This window comes from Panthera leo, chromosome B3 (assembly GCF_018350215.1).
Source record: "Panthera leo isolate Ple1 chromosome B3, P.leo_Ple1_pat1.1, whole genome shotgun sequence".
Taxonomy (NCBI): domain Eukaryota; kingdom Metazoa; phylum Chordata; class Mammalia; order Carnivora; family Felidae; genus Panthera; species Panthera leo.
Genome location: NC_056684.1, coordinates 77,587,066 through 77,611,566, shown reverse-complemented (window position 1 = coordinate 77,611,566; position 24,501 = coordinate 77,587,066).

Genomic DNA, 24,501 nt, shown 5'->3' with positions numbered 1-24,501 from the left:
AGGCATACTAGCCTTGTGGTAAGGGAAGGAGCACAATAGAGCCAGATGGGATCACACAATCACATTTAAAGCATTCACTATGATGGTGCAGTGCTGTTCTGCAACCGTCTCATTGGCCAAAGCATGTTGTGTGGCCAAGCCTAAAGTCAATGAGATAGGAACTCACAAACCTAGAAGATGAATTATAAGCAGGAGGGAAAACATACTTCTACATAACTGCTACATAACAAAGTGAAATATTTTCTATTCAAAGGGAACAATAATTCCCAAGGGAAGTTCAGCGAGGCTGGCTGGGAGTCAGGCATGTGTTTGAATCCCAGATCAATCATTGTGTTAACTTGGGAAAGTTATTCAAAGTATCTGAAGCTTAGATTTCCTTCTATCAAATGAAGGTAATATTCATCCTTATGAATTCTTATGATGACAATAAATCACTGATTTTGTTTCTTTTCTTAACTCTTCATTCAAAAGTTATTAAGGGTCTAAGTCTAAATTCATTGTTTTAGGTGTGTTTTTTTTTTCTTTTTAAAACTTGTTTCTTTTTAGACCTGTTTTAAGTTTACCATTAATGAAAACAATGCTCTTTCAAAGATGTGTCAAATTGTAAAGGGAGAGTTTTCTGTGACTTCTTATGATAATCACTTTTCCAATCATGCCAACCAATTACTGATTTTTGTTATTGTTGAAAGTTGACTAGTGAGTATCAATTAACAAATGTAAATCAGTGGTTTTTAAAAACTGATTGGACAGTGTTGGCTTTTATATTAAAAAAAACCTGGCAGAATCCCATTGGTTAGAAGATTTTTTAAAAGATTAAAAATATTTTCTATATCTTTCTAATGTTCAATTTTAGATTTCATAAAATGGTGACATCCTTATATTTCCTTGGGCTATATTAACATATAATGGAACTATTTCTAAAATATCTTCTCTGTAATATAAGGGTTATTCTTTGGGGAAAAAACCCTTATAATCTCTTTTGTTATCACATTTGTACTATAGAGTAGTTGTAAGTTTTATATTTTTAATGCTATGCTGCATTCTTACTGCTTATATTTTATAATCTTGGCTAACCAAGAGTTCTTTCTAGGAATAGTAGAGTTAAGCTTACTTTTTGTCACTGTTTCCTTTTGATTACATTACTAATATTTTCCATAATTCAAGCTTTTTTACAGAGATATTTTTATACCACTTTTCTATTTGGTAATGTTTAGCTAAAAACTAGATAATATAATTTATGACTCTATATAGAGTATATACAATATATTTTATATCTTAAGTAGATATTTTATATCATATATATCATGTATATAAGATTTATGACCTATAGATCTACATAAGATATATAGAGAGTATGTTTGCAGAAATTTCATTTATATATTTACGTATCTGAAGGTTTCTCAGATATAGTACAAGAAAGGTGCAGGTGTTGCGCTCTGTCCTAGCTCAGGCTGCTATAACAAGCTATCATAGACTGGGTGGCTTAAACAACAGATGCTTATTTCTTACAGTTCTGGAGACTTGGAAGTCCCAAGATCAAGGTACTGGCCAATGTAGGTCCCAGTGGGACCTTTCTAGTGGAGATAGATTCCTACCCTTACATAGTGCTGGGAGATCATCCACTCTCATGTCTCTTCTCATAAGGGCAGTAATCCACTTATGGGGAATCCAATCCCGTGATCTAATTATCTCCCAAAGGTCTCACTTCCAAATAACATTGCATTGGGGATTAGATCTTCAACATACGAATGACACAAATATTCAGTCCATACAACCTACATATTAAATATTAGTAAAGCATAATTTTTATTTTGATTAAACATACACAAATAGGTTGTCTAACTTTATCTTTCTATTTTGTGATATATTTTGCTCCTCTAAGGTGCAAACATCCATGAGGTTCACTGGTAGTTAAAGTACAAATGCAAAGTATTTTGCTCCCTCCCAAGAGCGTGTTTATGCAGCATGGTTAAGTTTAACATGTCTCCTGTTGCACAAGAATTTCATAGATGTATTGATTTCCAAATTCTCAAGTGGAATTCTACACACCTATGCGAAGTGTACAGTAAATCACTAAGTGAACAACTTCCATTCGAAAATCATTCTTTTCTATTTTTTATAACAGTTTTATTGAGATAAAATACTAACCCATAAAATATACCGTTTTAAAGTGGTTTATAATTCAGTGGTTTGTAATATATCACAGATGTCCAACCATCAGCACTACTTTTAGAACATTTACAGCACCCCAAAACGGAACCTCGTATTCATTAGCAATCACTTTCCATTATCCCCTCTCCCAGAACTCGACTCTTCCTTTATTTCTCTATTAACAATCTATTTTTGTCTTTATTGATTTGCCTATTGTAGATTTGGTATCAATGGAATCATACAACATGTGTTTTTCGTATTGGGCTTTGTTCACTTAACGTAATGTTTTCAAGGTTCATTTATGTTGTAGCACATTTTGTTACTATATTCCCTTTGTTGCTGAATAATATTCCATTGTATGGATACATTGCATTTTTAAATCTATTCATCAGTTCACAGAGATTCGGGATTTTTACACTTTGTGGCTACTGTTAATAATGAACATCTGTGTACCCGATTTGGTATGTTTGTGTCTTTAGATCTCTTGTATATAATCCTAGGAGTGCCACTGTTGTATTGCTTTTTGAGGAACTGACAAACTGTTTTCCAAAGTGGATGCATCATTTTACATTCTCACCAGTCATTTATTAAGGTAAAAACTTCTCCATGTCCCTGTTAACACTTGTTATTGTCAACTTGTTTTTTTATTATAGCAATCCTAGTAGGTTCAAACTATGTCTCCTTATGGTTTTGTTTTGCATGTCCCGCATGAATGACTAATGATGTTGAGCATCTGTTCATGTGCTCATTGGCCACTTGTATATCTTCCTTGGAAAATGTCTGTTCAAATCTTAGCCCAATTTTTAATGTTCAGCTGTAAAACTTTTTATATATTCTAGAAACGAGTCACTTGTCATATATATGATTTACAAGTATTGTCTCCAAATCAGCGGATTGTCTTTTCACTTTATTGGTAGTATCTTGCAAAGCACAAAGAGTTTTAACATTGATGACATTCGATTTATCTATTTTTTTTCTTCTTTTTTTCTTCTGCTGCTTTTGCTTTTGGCATTATATCTACGGAACCATTGCATAATCTAAAGTTGCAAAGACTTACTTCCATAGTTTCTTTTAAGATAGTTTTATATATTAAATATGGGTCTATGATTCATTTTGAGTTATATTTTGCATATGTGAACTGGGAATCTGGTTTCATTCTTTTGCATGTAGACATCCAGTTGTCCCAGCAACATTTGTTGAGAATACTTTTCTTTCCCTCATTGGATTGTTTTGACTCCCTTTCTAAAATCAATTGACCATGGATATAAAGGTTTATTTCTGAAATTTCCATCCTTTTTTTATTACTCTATGTATCTATCCTTTGGCAAGTATTTGACTGCCTTGACTACTGTAGTTGAGTAGAAAGTCTGAAATCACAAAGGGTGAATGCTCAACTTCATTTTTCTTTTTCAAAATAATTTTCACTATTTTGAGTTCCTTGAATTTTTGTATGAACTCTAGAAAACTTTTTAATAAACTTAAAAAACACAAGTGGGATTTTGATAAGGATTTGTGTTGACTATGAGGACTAATTTGGGGTAAACTGCCATCTTAATAATGTCAAGAGTTCTAGTCTATGAAAGAAAAATAGAAACCTTTCCACTTTTAGATCTTCTTTAATTTCTTTCTACATTGATAAAAATTGTCAAAATTCAAATACTTCTTTCTGTATTGACTTACATAATGTAAAATTCTACTTAAAGGCTTTGGTAATCATTCTACTGATCTTTCTCATGAGTTAATACCTCTTAGAACATTATGTTTGTTTAGAAAATATTTGAGAATCTAATTTGGAAGGCCATTTTAAAATAATGTTAATTCTATTTCTCTTTATTAATAATAAAGAAATATATAAAATTCAATTTTTTTCATGGTTCAATGTTCTTGGTTCAGAACTCTTGGTGAAGAAACCTCCAAACCAATATATTAGCCTTGAAAAACTATTATAAATAATATTTAAGATTAATTTTATGGTGCTTTAAAAATTTTTTTTTAACATTTATTCATTTTTGAGAATGAGAGAGACAGAGCATGAGCAGGGGAGGGGGAGAGAGAGAGAGGGAGACACAGAATCTGAAGCAGGCTCCAGGGAGCTGTCAGCACAGAGCCCGACACGGGGCTTGAACTCACAGAGTGTGAGATCATGACCTAAGCTGAAGTCAGACACTTAACTGACTGAGCCACCCAGGCGCACCTTATGGCGCTTTTAAAAAGAGAATTATATGGCATGAAATCACATGTTTGAATGATTGTTTTTTTTTGTTTGTTTGTTTTGTTTTTTAATTTTTTTTTAACGTTTATTTATTTTTGAGACAGAGAGAGACAGAGCATGAGCAGGGGAGGGTCAGAGAGAGAGGTAGACACAGAATCTGAAACGGGATCCAGGCTCTGAGCTGTCAGCACAGAGCCTGACGCGGGGCTCGAACTCACAGACCGTGAGATCATGACCTGAGCTGAAGTCGGCCGCTTAACCGACTGAGCCACCCAGGCGCCCCTGAATGATTGTTTTAATTACATTTTACAGAATTCTAGATCCCCAAAATCAATCAAGACATAAGCATCTAAAAAAAAAAAAAAAGGACATACTCATTTGCAATTTTTTAATCACTATACTATTTTTCAGTAAATAGGGTGAACATGACTCAGACAATTTAGATCAGTCCACTAAGAGTAGGAAGAAAGAAGAGAATTTATTCTCTGCATTATTATAACTATTCTACAATACTATCTTCATTTATTATTTCTAAATTCTGAAAACTGTATGGGGTGCCTGGGTGACTCAGTTGGTTAATCGTCTGACTTCAGCTCAAGTCATGATCTCATGCTTGTGGGTTTGAGCCCTGCATTGGGCTCTTCACTAACAGCATGGAGCCTGTTTTGGATCCTCTGTCTCCCTTTCTCTCTGCCTCTCCCCTGCTCCTCCCCTTCTATAGCTCTCTCTCACTCTCTCTCTCTCTCTTTCGTAACTAAATTAACAAACAAAAAAAGGTCTCTAAAATCTGGAAACTTTCCAGTTAGGGCTGCCAGAATTAGCAAATATACATATATGAGACCCCGTTAAGTTTGAATTTCAGATAAATGAGGAATAATTTTCTAGTATAACTGTGTCCTTACTTCATGGGACACAGTTATACTAAAAAATTATGTATTATATATCTGAAATCCAAATATAAGTGATCATTCTGAATATTAGCAGACAATCCTATATACAGTCTGTGTCAAAACTATGCTCTAACATAGACTTGATCAATAATTGGACAGGTTTTTAAAAACTCAGTAATTCAAGATTGCTCCTTAATAACACACACTGACCTCCATTTATTGATTTGAAGACACATAACAAAGTTTGCGAACTCCTACAGGCCAAGATTTTATCTGCAAAGTTCCACTTGGGAAAATATTCTATAAGAGAAACTATAAAATCAATTTCAATCCAAAGATCATTTAATGCTTTGCAATACCAAATGAAATTTGGCACTTTACAAGACATATTTTCTTAGTTAATTCTATATTTTAGTCAATTCTAGTTAATTTAACCTCACAATTTTACTTTATCTTCATTTAACTGAAAGATATATGTAATTTCCCCCCCCATTAAATAGCGATGAGGAAACTGAAACTCAAATAATTTCTCAAGACTTTAGTTAGTGATAGTACAATTAAATGCTGATCTGTTTTACTTTATATCCTATATTCCTCCCTTCATACTTTTTATGTTTTTAAGTGTTTGCCTATGGCTACCTACCTTTATCCAAATGTTGTAAATATTCACCATTTACTTTTATACATTCAGGGCTGCATTTCGAAATATTAAGTTTCTAAAACTAAAATCTACTGATTAACATAACACAAAAATTTTTTTGTTAGTAAGTTCAGAAAAATTCTATACATACTTTATAGTTCACTGATAATGATTCACTCGATTTTATTATGCAGGAAGAGCACTAAAGAATGAAATTGCCTTGTGATTTTAACCCTTCTGAAGACATTCCAAAAGAAAACATTTCATTATTTACCTTGTTATACGGAGTTATTCCTTGACATAAAAACATTTTAGATGATTCCAGATCACTAATTAAAATAGAACCTCATATTTTATTGTATTTGGTATGTTGAAGCCTTTATGTTCTTCAGTATTGCTCCAAGGTAAAAGAAGCATTTATATTCAGGACAGTTTATAGATCCCAGCTTTCTGGTACATAGCAAAGTGAAATGTAAGTGCTGGTTGTCATTTATTGGATAGAGGGTTAAGTTTCACTAGGATATGACACAAACTGCTTTTCTAACATAATTCCCCTGCAGTGATTTAACCAACCAAAAATATCAATAAATCATAAGTGAAATTTTGCTTTAGGCTGAATCTAGTTTAATCATATTTTTGCCTGGAAAAAAATCTTACTTATAAGATTTGGGGTTATCTATTATGCATATATTATTGGAAAGCATCACCTACTAACCTTTATGAATCTATGATACATTTTCAAAGTGTCAAAGTAGAAAATCAAGGCTTTTATTATCTTTCTAAGAAATTGCCAGGTAACTAACATGGAAGATATATTATACATTAAAAAAAAAAAACAACTACAGTAATCTATAACTACCTCGGCTTCTCGTAATTTATATTCCAAACTTCCAATACTTGCTACCTTTTTTTTTTTTTTTTTTTTTTTTTGCTAAATCGAACAGTCTCAGCCCCAGGTTTAGCCAAAGGCAAAGCTGTGAGGGGTGTGAAATTTGCCTTTACAATTTTCAGGCTCCCTTTTTTATACTCTTCTCCCACAGCAACACATCTTCATTCAGCTCTATCATGTTTCCTAGGCTAAGTTCTTAAGACACTTTGCCTACTATTTCCATTCTTCATTCAAAATTATGTGCTACACCTTCCAGAATTATTTATAACTTGACATCTGCTTTTTCATTTATTCAACATAAATTGAGTAGACACTGGGTACAAGTCACTGATGCCAAGTTAAAGGACCCAAACCTCCTTTAAAGAACTCATAGGCTGTTGGCTAGGTAGAAACAAAGACAAGAAAGAAACAGGAGATATCCAAGAGTAAAACAAACACCATATTTTTCCTTAGCCCACAAGGCGCCATGCCCTCTTGGTTTTACTGCTATTTTCCTAGTAACAGTTTCTCAGAGCCTGTGCTATCCCTTCTTGTCTTCCAGCAATTTGGAGAGTCTAGGGATCCATCATGAGCCTTTTCCCATCTCTATCTACACCCACTCCTTGAGGATCTCTACTTCCCAATGGGTTTAAATAATCCCATTATTCCAGATTATTATCCCCATTCCCCTGCAAGTTCCAGACTAAAATCTAAATTTCTACTTGACATCCTCCCTTTGATGCTTAAGAAACATCTCAGATTCAACATGTAAATTACAATTCTTCCTTCTTTCTTTGTCTCCTCAAATCCCCTGAACCAGTCCTTCCCACCAAAGGCACTGTCATTGCCTTTGTCCCAGACTCTCATGACAAAAAGCTATTCCTCTCTTAGTGTCCTAACTTTTCAACCAATCCTTCAGCAAAAACTATGAAACTGTGCTGTTAATTCTGTCAAGTTTACATCTTCCATTTCTGATTGTTTTCTAAGCCATATAGATTTTCCCCCTCAGCTATAGTAACAGAATCTACCGTAGCTTCTTCTCGTTTCTACTCTGGTGTCCCTATAATTTATTCTCTACTACCTTGAATGCAAGGTGATTAAAAGGAAAAGAGATCATGAGTTGCTTTCAACTCTTTCCTGATGTTAGTTCACACTTGGAATAACATTTGAAGTCTGCAATATATCCAAAGGGCTATATTTGGATATATAAAGTATATAAAGTATATATTTGGATATATAAAGTATATAAAGGGATATATTACATATCCAAAGGACTTCCAAATGAAGTAATATATCCAAAGGACTTACAAACAAAGTCTTTAGCTTCATTTATAAGGCCCTCTACCCTGGTCATCAATCCAGCCACACTGGTGTTTTTGTCATATACCTTTGAACACATCAAACATGTTTATGCCTTAAAGCCTTTGCATGTACCATTACTTTTCCCTAGAATGTCCTCTGTATTGTCACTTGGTATAGTCTGGTATAGTCACAACATTTAGGTATATTCCCTCACATATCACCTCCTCACTGAGGCCCTACTAGGCCATTCTATCACCCATATCTATGCCTCATATGTAAATAATCTATATCCCTTATCTCCATCTTATATATTTTATTCTTCCTTATAACATCTTAGTGATATTAAGATACATATATTTATTTGATTATGTTGTGTGTCCTTGACAACAAAGTAAGCCCCCAAAAAGCAGAAACACTGCTATTATCTCAATACCTAGAGAATAACTAATAATATAAATAACTTTCTCCTCTCTCATATGGCATTTATCACAAAGTAAATATTTGTGTCCCATGTTTCTACATTTCATTTCCCACTTTATCTTTTTCAAACTCCAATCTGCAATTTGCCCCTCCAATCCATTAAAATACCTCTTGCTTGCATATAGGAGAATAAGAACTTTCAATCATTATTAGTTATGGAGGCAACTGATAAAATCCTTTTGGAGACAAATTTTGCGATATCTAATCAAGTTTTCAGTAGACCTATGCTATAGCCAAGAAACTCCATATCTAATTTTATGCCCCAGAGAACATATAAAGAGCCATGTGCAAAGAAGTTTGTAGCAGCATTATTTGTAATGGAGAAATACTGGATATAAGTGAGCTGCCAATAATTAGAAGAATGAACAAATATATTTTGGTATATTTCTATATTTATATTTAGCAGTTATAATCCATAAGGCAAATTTATATGTATCCCCATAGGTTATCTAGGAAATTTAATGTTGAATGAAAAAGTCAAATATCATAACTCATTTTATCTACAGAAATTGATAAAAATTTAAAAAACACCTACTAAATATCATATGCATGTGTATATATATATATATATATATATATATATATGTGCATATGTATGCACGTGTGTATGCATGTGGGTGTGTAGTCAAAATATAAAGACATGACAAGGATAATAGTTTCATGATTAAACCACTGAATGAAGAAAATGACAAATCCAAAGTCTCTGTCCCTGCCTCCATCTCTTTTTCTCTCAGCAGCAATTCATAAACCAACACCCAACTTCCAAGTCATTTTTAAATATATTAACTGACCTAGAACCTTGTAGGAGCACTAACCACACTGACTCCATCTTTGGCCCTCCACCTTGTTCATGCACACGTAATGATCTCCCTTGGGGCTATGTGTTCTAGGCCCCTTGAGAGTTAATGCATGCCCTGACTGCAATGCGTGAGGGCTTGTTAAGATCTTCCCTAAAGCGGCACACAGAAGGCTCCACTTGATATAAATTGAGATCCTAGTATAGATCCTCTGGTGCACAGATGGATCCACTTCAGATAACTACCCTGTGACCTCACCACCATGCCCCTTGTTGTATGTATAAAGGCTGGGGATTAAGGTCCAGACTTTGACGAGAATAGCTGTGTGGCATAGCTGAGTTGCACCTGGATTGTTTGTCTCCTCCTCACCCTCCCAATCTTCACATTACATGTTTCAAACATCTTTGCTCTGATTTCTTGCCTTTTTGTATATAATCCTAAGAGAGCTCTACTTTGTTTTGTTTTTTTTTTTAATTTTGTTTGTTGTTTGTTTTTGTTTTTGTTTTTTTGAGAACACAAGTGGGGGAGGGACAGAGAGCGAGGGAGACACAGAATCCAAAGCAGACTCCAGGCTTCCAGCTGTTCAGCACAGAGCCCAACACAGGGCTCGAACCCACCAACCATGAGATGGTGACCTGAGCCGAAGTCGGACACTTAACCGACTGAGCCACCTCGGTGACCCAGGGATCTCTACTTTGAATGTATCCCATGTTGTGATTTCCTCTTAAGTTTTTGGTTTTGTTTTGTTGTGTTTTGTTTTGTTTTTGAGAGAGAGAGAGCAACCAGGGGAGGGGCAGAGGGAGAGGGAGAGAGAAAATCTTAAGCAGGCTCCACACCCAGCACAGAGCCTGATGCAGGGCTCCATCTTGCCTGTGAGATCAAGACGTTAGCCAAAATCAAGAGTTGTATGCTTAACTAACTGAGTCACCCAGGCGCTCCTTTTAAGGTTTTTATATCAAGGTAATATGAATCTCATAAAATGATTTAGATTATTTCCCTTTTGTTTCTATCAATTTTTTTTTAAATTATAGTATAATTCACTGGTGACACCACATGATCACCAAAATTTCACTGGGGGGGATGTTTGAAATTAATATTTCAATTACTTAATAGTTATAGAATTAAATTTCCTACTTCTTTAAGTATATATTTCAAAATATTATATTTTTCTAATATGATGATTCAGCTTAATTAGAAAATGTGCTTTCACAAACGTATTTATAATCTCTACATTTTAGAGTACAGTTGAACCTTGAACAACAGGGATTTGAACTACAGGGTCCATTTATACACAGATTTAAAAAAAAAATAGATACAGTACATACTGTAAATGTATTTTCTCTTATGATTTTCTTTTTTATGTGTAAGTTATAAGTTTAATTTATAATTATTTTTTTCAATATATGAAATTTATTGTCAAATTGGTTTCCATACAACACCCAGTGCTCATCCCAAAAGGTGCCCTCCTCAATACCCATCACCCACCCTCCCCTCCCTCCCACCCCCCATCAACCCTCAGTTTCTTCTCAGTTTTTAAGAGTCTCTTATGCTTTGGCTCTCTCCCACTCTAACCTCTTTTTTTTTTTTCTTAATAACATTTTATTTTCTGTAGCTTACTGTATTGTGCACATATTATGTATAATACATGTAACATTCAAAATATGTGCTGATTGACTATATTACCAGTAGGGGCCCTGGCCAGCAATAGGATATTAGTAGTTAAGTTTTGGGGCCAAGATATACATGGGTTTTCAACTGTGTGGGGGTTGAATGCCCCTAAACTCATGCACTGTGCAAGAGTTAACTGTATTTCTTTGTTAAATGATATAATATTTACGTACAGTAAGATGCACCAAATTCAATACATAGCTACATGTGTGTTACACAGGCATATACACATATAACCACCTTAGACAGTAACACACTGAGCATTGCCATCCCTTCCAGAAGGTTCCCTTGGGCCCCTGGTCAGTAACCACTACTCTGACCTCTATATTCATAGATTAATTTTGTCTTTTCTTGCACTTCTTGTAAGTGGAAACATATCTCGTGTGTCTAGCATCTTTTACTCAAAATATAGTAAAAAAAATACAAAAACAAAAAACTGTTCATTTGTGTGTACCCCTAGTACACTTTTGATTACTGTTCTGTGTCCCATTTCATGAATACACCACAATTTATTTACTGGTTTTCCACTATAGGAGTATTTGGATTGTTTCTAGTCTTTGGCTCTTTTGAATAAAACCGCTATGCACATTTTTATGTATCATGAATACACCACAATTTATTTACTGGTTTTCCACTATAGGAGTATTTGGATTGTTTCTAGTCTTTGGCTCTTTTGAATAAAACCGCTATGCACATTTTTATGTATCATTTGTGCAAATATGCTTTGCTTTCTCTTGAGTGTATATCTAAAACTACATTTGCTATATATTACTTGTAGATATTATAGGATAGTTCTTTGAAGTGAACACAGGAATTATAGTTTGGGCAATTATCTATGAGATTTCCAGTTGCTCTATAATCTCACCAACAACTAATATATCTAGTAGTAGAAGTTAGTAGTAGGTATAGCAGTAGCTGTTGTTTATCAATCATTAGGATGGGGGTTAAACTCCTTGTGGGTTTAATTTGAATTTCTCTTTACGCTAATGATATTAAACACCTTTTAATATTTTTCTTGATCATGTGGATATACTATATTGTGAAGTTATTGAGCTGAGTCTGTTCTTTGTTTCTCCTATCTACAAGGCTTTTAGGAGATGAATGTCTAGCAAATATCTAGTCACAAAAACTGGTTTGACATTTTGTTTTATGAATGTTGTACTTCATCAAACAGAAGTTCTAAATTTTAATGAAGTCCAGTTAACCTTTTCTTTTATAGGATTTCTTTTCCTATTTATCAAATTAATGTTTATCCCAAGCTCACGAAGACATCTACTGTTTTTATTCTAAAACCTTTGTCTCTCACAAGTTAATTTTTGACCTAGTGATCAAAGTGTGAAGGTTCATATTTTCTATACAGATATCTTATTTATTCATCACAAGGTATTGAAAAGAAATTCATTTCCCTAGTGATCTACAGTGGCATTTTATCATGTCAAGTAATTGTGTATATATGTCAATTTCCATACTCTATTTATTTGTGTTGTCTCTTGTGCATCATTCTGTCAATAACACCCTGTTTAAATTACTGTAGTTTTGTATTAAACCTTAACTTTTGATAGTGTGGTTCCTCCCTCATTTTTCTCTTACAATATTATTTCTGTAAGTCTCTTGTATTTTTACAGGAAGAAAGAGAGAAAGAAAGGAAGAAAGAGAAAAAGAAAAACTAAAAAAAGAAAACATAAAAAGTAGAGAGACTCTTCTGAGATTTTGAATGGTATTGCTTTAAATCTCTACATCTCTTTAGGAAGAAGTGACACCTCAAAATGTTGAGTCTTCTAATGCACAAATGTGAAATGAACTATTTATTTGGGAGTTATATAATATCTCTCAGTCATATTTTGTTTTCAGTATAGAGATTTTTTACAACATTTTCAGATTTATTTCTAGGTGTGTATGTCATTACAAATGGAAATTCTAAATATTATGTGTCATTTGATCATTTGGCTGGATGGAAATACATATACTTTTATTATATATATTAGTAACTTTTCTCTATAAAAATAAAACTAGAAGTATTAATAGAAATATTACTCTTTTTCTTGCACCCAATATAGCACCAAATTACCAGTCATTTTTTAATTGTTCCCCTGTTTTTGTTTTTTTTTTAACATTTATTTATTTTTGACACAGAGAGAGACAGAGCATGAACGGGGGAGGGTCAGAGAGAGAGGGAGACACAGAATCCAAAACAGGCTCCAGGCTCTGAGCGGTCAGCACAGAGCCCAACGCGGGGCTCGAACTCACGGACCGCGAGATCATGACCTGAGCTGAAGTCGGACGCTCAACCGACTGAGCCACCCAGGCGCCCCTCCCTGTTTTTTTTTCCATGACACCCCTTTCCCCAAATGCCTTGAGAGTCTTCACTTATTTTTCCTCTATTATTCACAATTTGAAATTCTGGCTTAGATCTCTTCCCCAAACTGCAATACCCACACTCTTCAATGTGTCAGAAAAATGAAAGAGGCTTTTATTTAACAGGACCAATTTAGCTTAAAAGGAAGTTGTGGCTGTAAATGGCATGTTTTCTATTCCAATTAATGGAACAGTATTGTGTGTCATATGAAGTGATACTTTACTGAAATCTGTACCCTTCAGAAAATGTCTGTATGATTACACCTCATTCCTTTTGTAATATCTTACATTTCTTAAATATTTTTAAAAAACACTGACAGAGAAGCATTACCAAAATAAAGATTGTGAAAATGGTTTTGTATAAGCTGGGTCTTTTTGTTTTTGTTTTTGTTTTTTAGTATATTTGTCACACAGTGTTACATTTGTTTCAGGTGCACAATATAGTGTTTCAACAAGGTTATACCTTATGCTGTGCTCACTGCAAGTGTAGCTCCCATCTGGCACTGTACAACATTACTATAATACCATTGACTATATTCTCTATGCTGTATCTTTTATTCCTGTGACTTATTCATTCCCTAACTGGAAGCCTGTATCTCTTAAGGAACAGAAATCAGGGAGAGAGAAGGCAAATGGAAAAAATTAAGGATGTTGTAAAGAAAATTCTCCCATTGGGAGAGGGTTGGATAAAATGAGTAAGGGCCAAATTCATTCTCAGATTTAAGTTTTCTTATGTCTTTTGTTTGTTTGCTTGCGCTTTCATATCCCTTATTAGATAAATTTAATACACAGGGCAAATAATCTTCAGTTTGCTACTGGACTCAGGTTTCTTACATTTTATATTAGTATTATGTGAATCCAAGGAGGTTTATTACATCCTAAGTGAGAACTCTTTTTGTTGTTGTTGTTGTTGTTGTTGTTTCCAGTGAGGAATCTTTTCTTAAGAGCAATCTACTCATAGTTGAGGATTATCTATTTAAGAAACCAATGTACTACTTGATCAAATTAAATGCATGTTATTTAACATTACTAATTGTCACCAAAATTCATTTTTCCTCCAAGAATGAGCAATATATTTCATATTTTGATAATGATTTTTGTATGTAGATGATACTGTAAGGAATTTTCTTAGGTTAAAGTGTCACATGGGTTGCTCTATATTTTTCAATTACATTGTACAAATACCCCATTTCTAAATAATAACTGATATCACAATTCCTTTTTTTTTTATTATAATCTGTGTGTGTAGGATCTGATTGCATGTGATATTCTATGTGGGGGATAAGCTTAGGAATCCCCCGGGCTTACACCAATGGGTTGACAAGGCATAAAGAAATACAGTCATAAAATGCTCACACACGAGTTTGGATAAATCAGATTGGTGCCCCAAGAATGGGGGGGTGCAAAGACACCCCGAGATTAGGGAGGCACAAAGGTGCCAGGAATAGGAAGGTGCAAAGGCACCCCAAAATAGACAGGGGGTGCAGAGCCCCCAAAATAGAGAGGGAGAGGCAAAGGCCTGAAATAGAAACAGTGCAAAAGTGCCCAATACATAGGAATAACAAGATTAGATATTCAGGGTGAGAGCACCCCAAATTTAGTACTATAGCGGAAAGCTGCTTTCATAGGAGAATAGGGCCAGGTTAGGTAAATTGGTGAATTGGACTATGGACTGCTGCAGGCAAAGCAGCCTGGAGTGGAGATGATTAACAAAAGAAAAGGTGTCTTATCAATCCTGAGGTTACTCCCCCTATCTGTCTCAGCCCCTAGGCTAAGATAAACAGAGGTGCTACCTCATGTTCCCTGTAAACAACCTTCCTCCTGACTACCTAGTGCCCAGATTTTGTTTTGTATTAACCCAAACCCCTAACCACGAATATCTTCAAGACCCCCTTTCCCTCACGTCCACAAGTTAATGTTCACAGATTCATTGTCTCTTTTTGCATGTCCATCGCCATGTTTGTAAGCCTTCTGATCCTAATAAAAATGAGCAAAGACCCTCATTCGGGGCTTTTGTCTTTTTCCGGACATTAGCTATGTCTCGCTTCAATCCTGTGTCTGCTCTTTTGCTAGACAAGAGAGAACTTTAGACTTAGAGTCTATGACACTTCTAGTCCCCTTAACGTTAATATTGGCACAAGTCTGGGAGCCCTGAAAATGTTGCCTTCTTGTGTAGTGTCTTTCAGATTTGAACCCTGTAGATTTCTTAGAAATCTAGTATTTTTTTTTTATCATTATGCTTGATAATAACAAAACTAATTAAACGTATTGAACGTATTGAATACGAGGTTTAGACTAGAAAATCCACTTATGGTACACACCACCCTGTATGCATGTATTCATGAAAAGTCATAATGTACTTGGAAACCAAACCCCCTTCAAAGATGATATGGTTTTCCTTTTTAATGAAAGGAAGATAACTTCCTGTTTCAAATTCAATACAGTCCCACATGATTACCAACATTTTGGGCTAACCGTTGCAAGTGGTATTACCATTCCCTAAAGCTGACAAGCTTCTTTCCAGAAAGATTTTTCATTTTAACTTGTGGACGTGAGGGCTTCAGGCAAATAATATGGATCCGGAAATACTAGGTCAGATATAGATGTCCTAGATTCACTCCTTCTCTCCTTTATACTTGGTTTTGTGTTCATGAAGAATGTGGAGAGGGGCACCTGGGTGGATCAGTCTGTTGTGAGTTCGAGCCGCACATTGGGCTCACCGCTGTCAGTGCAGAGCCTGCTTCAGATCTACTATCCCCCTCTCTCTCTGCCCCTCCCCCACTTGCACTCTCTCAAAAAGAAAAAGAAAAAAAAAATTTTAAACTTAAAAAAAGAAGAATGTGGCTAGCCATATCTGACCCCCCATAATAGATTCTAACAACAAATATAGTGTTTCATAACTTCTATATATGTGTGTGTTTGTGTATATATGTGGTTGTGCTTAAGGGGAGAATTTTAAAGGAAGATGAGTCACGCCATGTATACACATGTTCTAAACTTCTGCCTATATTCAATTTTTTCTCTTCTTCCTACCATTTTCCAAGAAAAATAACACTATTTCTAAGAAGTATATAGGAATTATTTACTAAATAATATTTTAAAATAACATACTGATTATAATTTTGTCCCATTTCTGCCTGAAATCAACTCTTCTAACTTTCAAGTGATTAATCCTCATTAGATAGTAAGATTTATTCTAGGATTCATGGTGATAATCATATTATAAAATTTTTTAAAAGGTACTTTGTAACTTCCATGTTAATTCCATTTTGTTAGATGGAGAAACTAATCCAGATTTGAAGTGAAAGCCAATTGTCTACATTTGTTCTATATGATTGCATGTTTGGTTTGAGGGTATTCATGAAATATTTTACCATGATGATAAATAGTACAGATGATTTTGCTTAATTTCATTTTAATCCATTATAGATAGTTAATCAAGGGAATAAAAGCAAAGTGAAACTTGCCTCATTAAAATCACATCAGAATTGTGGGTTTGGGGAGCATTGATTCTTAGCAAATTTGTAATTATCACTTGTTCAGACCTTGTAATTTTATCACATTGATATGTGCTTTAAACTTATCTGGATCACACAGGTTAATGTATATAATAAAACTTTCTTTTAAGTATCAGTAACTTTGAGTACCCTATAAACATTTTTAGCTTCTGTAATACCATGTACATTTTTCTAAGGAGTAAACAACAAGATCATTTATTACCTCCTGGGGAAAGCTGCCTTATAAAACTGATGTGATTAAAACAAAAGACAAAGCCCCAAATAAAAAGTCCTCTCCATATTCTCTAAAGCTCTTGTCACACTCTTACTATAAATGGCCATTTCTGACATAAAATATTTCTCTCCTTTACTCATCTTCTATTAGTTATCTGGTCAAAGTTTAATTTAAAGTAAAGGAATATAGTAGATTCTGGTGTTCGATGGTAAAGAATTAGGGATGCAGTAGTACATTTGCTTTTTCCCTGATATGTGATGGAAACACTGATGAAAGTAAACTAAAAAAATAGAGATATTGATATTTATTAAAAATCCAAATCTGTCAGTGTTGATAATTTTCTGAAAATACTATCAAAACAGAGATACCCCCAAAACAAAATGACACAAAATAGAAGAATATCTACTTTTCTTCAAAGAATTCTAGCAGTTGAATACTTCTGTTTATACAATTCTGGGCATTTTCTTTTTCTTAGGTGCAGATTCTGCATGTGGCTTAATTAAGCTTATCAATTATTCTGCTCATATGTGCACTTATTAATCTCTCTTCCTTTATCTATTAAATGAAATATTGAGACCAAGTTCAGAATATGGAATGATTTTTTTAAATAGCTGTTGCAGCAATACTTGTGTCCCATAGTTAAATAACCAGATAAGAGTGGGCTTATTCTCATGAACACTAGAATTTTCCACTACCCTTCAGATTAAATTCATGGTACGTTATTTCCTTGGTCTCCAAATTAATGAAAGTCTTTGGAAACCTTTACAGCAAAAAGAAAAGTCAAGATGATTCCTTGCATAAGGAGAATTCCAACTGCCATTGCTGAGTCTGAGTCGTAGGGACCCAGGTGCAAAGACTGGAGAGAAGCTTCTTGTAGCTAAGCAAGGTCTCTGACTGACAGCCAGCAAGGAAACAAGGACATCGGCCCTATAAGTGCAAAAAACCTAAAAGATTTTGTTTTTCCTCAGAACCTTCAGTACAGAGGCAAGCCTACAGTATCTTGATTCTAGCTGGGTGAGACCCACGTCAGATTTCAAAGCTACGGAATTGTGATATAATAGGTGGGTGTTGTTTAGCTGCCAAGTTCATACAATTTGTATGGCAGTGACAGAAAACTAATATAGGCAAATTCCAAAGAAGCCCTAAGAAGATTTTTCCAGTATTTCTAATTGTCTTTCTGCTTTTAAAGAAATGGACAAAATAAGTTCACTATTAAAATTCCTATATCCTTCCAAAATCCCCTTCTGAAGGACTAATAGTTTAACTGGTCGTATTGCTCACTACCTTCCTGTCAACATGTCAAACTCATTTGGATTTTTGTTTTCTCTCCTGCTCCGTTCTCTACTGTTTAATCATTTTTCAGTTTGCACTGCTAAGATTTTTTAATTTGTTCATTTACACTCTAATGGTGGGCTCGTCAATTGGCTGATACAATATATATGTGTTAGAAATAAACTCTAAATTAAAACACTTTATCTCTTGTGCCTATATCTGATAATATTAGGAATATAACCAGAATAAGTTCTTATAGTATTATCAAATATAGAGAACCAATATTATTTGACTATATTTATTTAATTTTTATATGGCTAGATTTTCATTCAGTATCTCTCAGGCAGAACATTACCAATATGTGCTCTTACATTTAAATTGAGTTGATGTCCCTGACAGGAAAATTGAAATGAAAGTATGGAATATAAAACTCAAGCTGTTGTTCATTGCCTTATATGATTGTTAAATAAATGATTCCCCTTGAGGATATTTTGTTTTTTTTTTGTTTTTTTTTTTTTTTCACTGATTATATGTTTTATTTATTTTTTTTTTATTTTATTTTTTAATATATGAAATTTACTGTCAAATTGGTTTCCATACAACACCCAGTGCTCATCCCAAAAGGTGCCCTCCTCAATACCCATCACCCACCCTGCCCTCCCTCCCACCCCCCATCAACCCTCAGTTTGTTCTCAGTTTTTAACAGTCTCTAATGCTTTGGCTCTCTCCCACTCTAACCTCTTTTTTTTTTTTTCCTTCCCCTCCCCCATGGGTTTCTGTTATGTTTCTCAGGATCCACATAAGAGTGAAACCATATGGTATCTGTCTTTCTCTGTATGGCTTATTTCACTTAGCATCACACTCTCCAGTTCCATCCATGTTGCTACAAAAGGCCATATTTCATTTTTTCTCATTGCCACGTAGTATTCCATTGTGTATATAAACCACAATTTCTTTATCCATTCATCAGTTGATGGACATTTAGGCTCTTTCCATAATTTGGCTATTGTTGAGAGTGCCGCTATAAACATTGGGGTACAGGTGCCCCTATGCATCAGTACTCCTGTATCCCTTGGATAAATTCCTAGCAGTGCTATTGCTGGGTCATAGGGTAGGTCTATTTTTAATTTTCTGAGGAACCTCCACACTGCTTTCCAGAGCGGCTGCACCAATTTGCATTCCCACCAACAGTGCAAGAGGGTTCCTGTTTCTCCACATCCTCTCCAGCATCTATAGTCTCCTGATTTCTTCATTTTGGCCACTCTGACTGGCGTGAGGTGGTATCTGAGTGTGGTTTTGATTTGTATTTCCCTGATAAGGAGCGACGTTGAACATCTTTTCATGTGCCTGTTGGCCATCCCTTGAGGATATTTTGAGTACTTGAACAAGAAAAATGTTTTTTCCAGAATTTAGCAAGTTCAGGTTTTCTGTTTCAGAACAAAAAAACAAGTGTAGAGAAATACTAAAATTATCATATTCACATAAGTGAATGATATGTTTTATACACTATTACTAGCCAAAGAAAAATGTTTCAGAGATAAATATATAACCTTCCCTATGTTCATTCAAGGGAATAAAACAAAGCTCCGGAAATTTTTCCTCCTTCACAGCTGATGATTAGTTATTATGTAAAAGGAAGTTTTCTATATCTGGTAGTTTTCATCAAGTATATGGAAAGGCATAGTAAGATCATAAAAAGCCTATTAAGATCTAATCGTTGAATAAATAATTTATAACATCATATGTATAAAATTCATTTTTTAACTTATAAAATTGTAGAATCAGTATGAGATGCTATGTTCCAGTAAGGTGAATTCTCAAATTAGACCTTTTTCAGTGGTACAATATACAAAAGGATAAAATTAATATTTTTGCACAAGGCACGCAGACTTCTAATTCATTCATTTATTCAATATGTATGTCATGCATAACATGAATTATAAGACAGGGTATGAAGAAAATAGAACTCATCCTATAAATTATAGCCCAGTATCTGAATGCAATGTAAAGTGTAACTGTTATCCTGAAGGAAATTGTAGCATAACAGAATAGATGGCAAGTAGGTAAGATTATAATACAAGGGAAAAGTTATTAGTCCTTAAGAAAAAAAATTTTCCACATGCAGTTGGTGCTTCTAGCTGATGGAATCAAATAAATTTTCATTGGGTGGGTCATATTGCTACTGAGACATGAAGAATAAAATAAAATGAGACAAAGAGAAATGGATGGCAAGCATCCTATTAAGTGTTGGACATCCTGAGAATGGAAAAGTATTAAAAAAATGATATCAAGAATTGGATTTTGAATTTTATCAGAAAGCCTTAAATCGGCAAGAAAATCTCTAGTTTGACCAAAAATGTGAGTCATAAAAAGTAATACAAGAGAAAATGTTTTCCATTAGATTCAGAAAAACAGTTCAAAACTAATGCTTAAGGTGTCTGGCCAATGACTCTACGATTTAATATAAGAGAAGAGAAAGCATTAAAAATATTTGGATCAGATTGAGAATGGAGTTGCCATCAGACCAGCTATTTAGTAATACTTTCTTTAAAAAAATTTAGTGTTTATTTATTTTTGAGAGAGAGACAGACAGAGAGAGAGACAGAGTGCAAGCAGGGGAGGAGCAGAAAGAGAGGGAGACAGAATCCGAAGCAGGCTCCAGGCTCTGAGCTGTCAGCACAGAGCCTGATGCAGGGGCTCAAACTCACGAACCTTGAGATCCTGACTTGAGTCCAAGTTGGACACTTAACCAAATGAGCCACCCAGGTGCCCCTAGTAATACTTTCTTGACTGAAGTTTTAGGTACCTGTATATATGATAGGTATGTTAATTATTAATATTTATTTTAGAAGATTTGTTTCTAATTTTATTGCTATATAATTATGTTAAATAATACCATCTCCGCTACTGATACAAAATCTTTATTATTAATAGATATCACTTTATACATATTTATACTATATGAAAAATATTGTGTATACAAGTTTGAGCTTATTTATGCCAATTGTTCAAAAATTATATTCTCTATTTGTTTTGAATCTACTTAAAGCCAGATTGTGTCTTTTTGACACTGTATGATAACTAGAGCCTAAAACATTAAGATAAACTTATAAGGTCAATATACATTTGGATGATAGTAGTAATAGTGATGCCATTATTAGACTTTTAATATTAGACTTGTAAATTTCGATGCTCTGTAGTAACAAACATTGGCTTAGGATAAATTTTTCCCAAAGTACATGCAGCCAACATATTTTATGTTGTGTTAACAAATAACCTAGTAATTTTAGCAATCTACAAGAGTTTATTTTTCTAATAATACACACCCTTTGAGGACTGCCTGCTGCTGTGTTCCAGATTCCTCGTTATTCTATGATCCAGGCTACAAGAATAACTTCAAACAATCATGACCTCTTGGCAGAGAAATGGGGACATAGACCATTAGATGGCTCTTAAAACTTCTCCTCCAGCTAAGCCTATATCACTTCTACCCAAACTTCACTGGACAAAACAAGTCATATCACTAAGGATCAATTCAGCAGGGCAAGAATATACCTTCTTTTCACTAGTAGGTTCTTCCACTTACATAGCTCCTAATAGGAATGAGTCATCTTCTTACAGGCAAGGAAGCCAATAATTAGTTATAATAATGCAGTATGTAACATTTAATTATTTCATATTTGTATCATGAGCGGCACTTGGGTGGCTCAGTGGGTTAAGCATTTGACTTCAGCTTGGGTCATGATCTTGAGGTCTGTGAGTTCAAGCCCCGCAGTGGGCTCTAACAGCTCAGAGCCTGGAGCCTGCTCCAGATTCTGCGTCTCCTTCTCTGTCTGCCTCTCCCGACTCACGATCTGTCTCTGTCTCTCAAAAATGAATAAATGTCAAAAAAAAAATTTTTAGATATTTGTATCAGGAGAAGTTCTGGTTAAAGAATAAAGCCTCTGAAATTTTTCAAGTTATATTTATTTGGAAATCATAATGTATATCAATATATTAAATGTTCATTTATTTATAGTGTAAAAGTAGATGGTTTATTGTTTCCATGGAGTGTTTCACAGTGATCTGCTTTATACATTAAGACTTGTGGATGGTGACTTTATCTCATATCACTTGCAAAGTCCTGTCATTTTTTAGCAAATATTTGGGATCTGAAATACTGCACAGGAAAGTACCAGGCTGACAGAAAAGTCATCTATTCATGTACTCTCTTTAAACATAATATGATAAACACACACAAAGGCTCTTGGTTATTTGTTGTCTTAGAAATAACCTCCATCACTTCAAAGGAGAGAGGCAAACTTGCTATATAATGAGATATATTCCATTTCTCACTTCCTTATATCAGCCAACCATAATTTTTTCTCCATTACTACTTTACAAACACTCTCCTATTATTAAGGAAACAAAAAAGACATACTAACTAGGAGAGAGGAAAGAAACACAGATTTGCAGTAATTGAATCTGTGCCACTACTGGCCTTTTAGAAAGTCATTTACCAGGTGAGAAAGTCATTTCTATTATGTGCTGTTACAATGCCTATGAGATTCATTTACATAGAATCCCTTGACACCATTATTACCTCTTCATCTTGATAATAGAAATGGTTCATTGTTATAGATAGTGGTGCAGAGATGAGTATTTACAGCTTCAGCACTTACTGAGTTGGTCTTCATATACACCATTAAACCATTCCTTAGAATTATGTGCCTATATTTAAGTGAGTACATTTTTGTGTATTTGCTAATAAAGTTTTATCTGCTCTTACTTTCAGTTCCAATTCCAGCAATTTCAAAATAATGGATGTAGCTGAGATTGCACTTTACCCAGCAGTAAACCAGCTGCTGCCACTTAAAGAAATATTTAATAATATAAATGCTATTATTTGGCATAATAAGAAAGAGAACAGTTTACCATTCTACACAATAAGATTAAAACTTGGTCCATATATTTAAAATACGCAGGGCTTAAAAAACGAGTAAAATTATCCTGCATTTACTCTCATAGATACTAAATTTCTACTCATTGTGGGAAAGTAGATATCTTCGTGGATGCCCAAATATTTCTATGTTTAGCCAATTATTTACAGCTGGAATTCTCAAACCTTAGTGCCTACACACAAACTCTTTGAATAAGATTTAAATTGTATGTCATACTTCATATTCTTCCAGAGAGTGTGGCTAAAAAGTGTATATGCTTTTTAGTTACATAATAAAAGATGTTTGGGGAGAAAAACACTCACTGTATCAGTATCGTTCAGTTTAGTTAGGGTCCTCTAGCCCTCTTCTCTACTAGGCCTCAACATTGGGCTTCTATGTCTTAAACAAATCCAGTGTTAGCAGGAATTTTATTAAGTCAGTTTAGCAAAAGTCCCCACCATGCTTCACATCTAATCATCTAGCATGCTTTCAGGAAAGATCCTGTTAAGTTGCTTTAGCAAAAAACCCACCCACCTGCCCATGTGTCTCTTCTTAATAACTTTCCATCCATTGAGTCCCTCACCCTCTCATCCTGTTCTTTGACTATAAATTCCCACTTGTCCTGGTTGTATTTGGAGTTGAGCCTGAGCTCTCTCCCCTATTGCACTAGTCTTAAATAAAGTGTTCCATTTTAAAGAGTGTCAGAATATTTTTTCCGTTAAGACTTCTCAAAAAAACAAACCAAAACCCTAAACACAAAAAACAAACCCAGAAGCAATGATATGTAACCATACAGAGAGAAAGAGACTTTAAGGAATTGGCTGATAAGATTCTGAAGGTTAACAAGTCAAAAATCTGAAGGTCAGGCTTGCAAGCTGGAAATTCAGGCAAAGGTTGACATTGCAGTGTTGAATACAAATACTATAAGGCAGATTGACAAAATGCAAATTTAGGCAGGTTTTCTACATTATAGTTTTAAGACAAAATTCCTTTTTCTCCTGGAAACCTTAATTATTGCTTAGAAGGCCTTCAACTGATTAGATGAAGCCTACTCACATTATTAAAGATAATCTCCTTTATTTAAAGTCAACGGATTATAAATGTTAGTCACATCTGGGACATCTGGGTGGCTCAGTCTTTAAGTGTCTGACTTCGGCTCAGGTCATGATCTCGCACTCCTTGAGTTCAAGCCCCGCATCCAGCTCTGTGCTGACA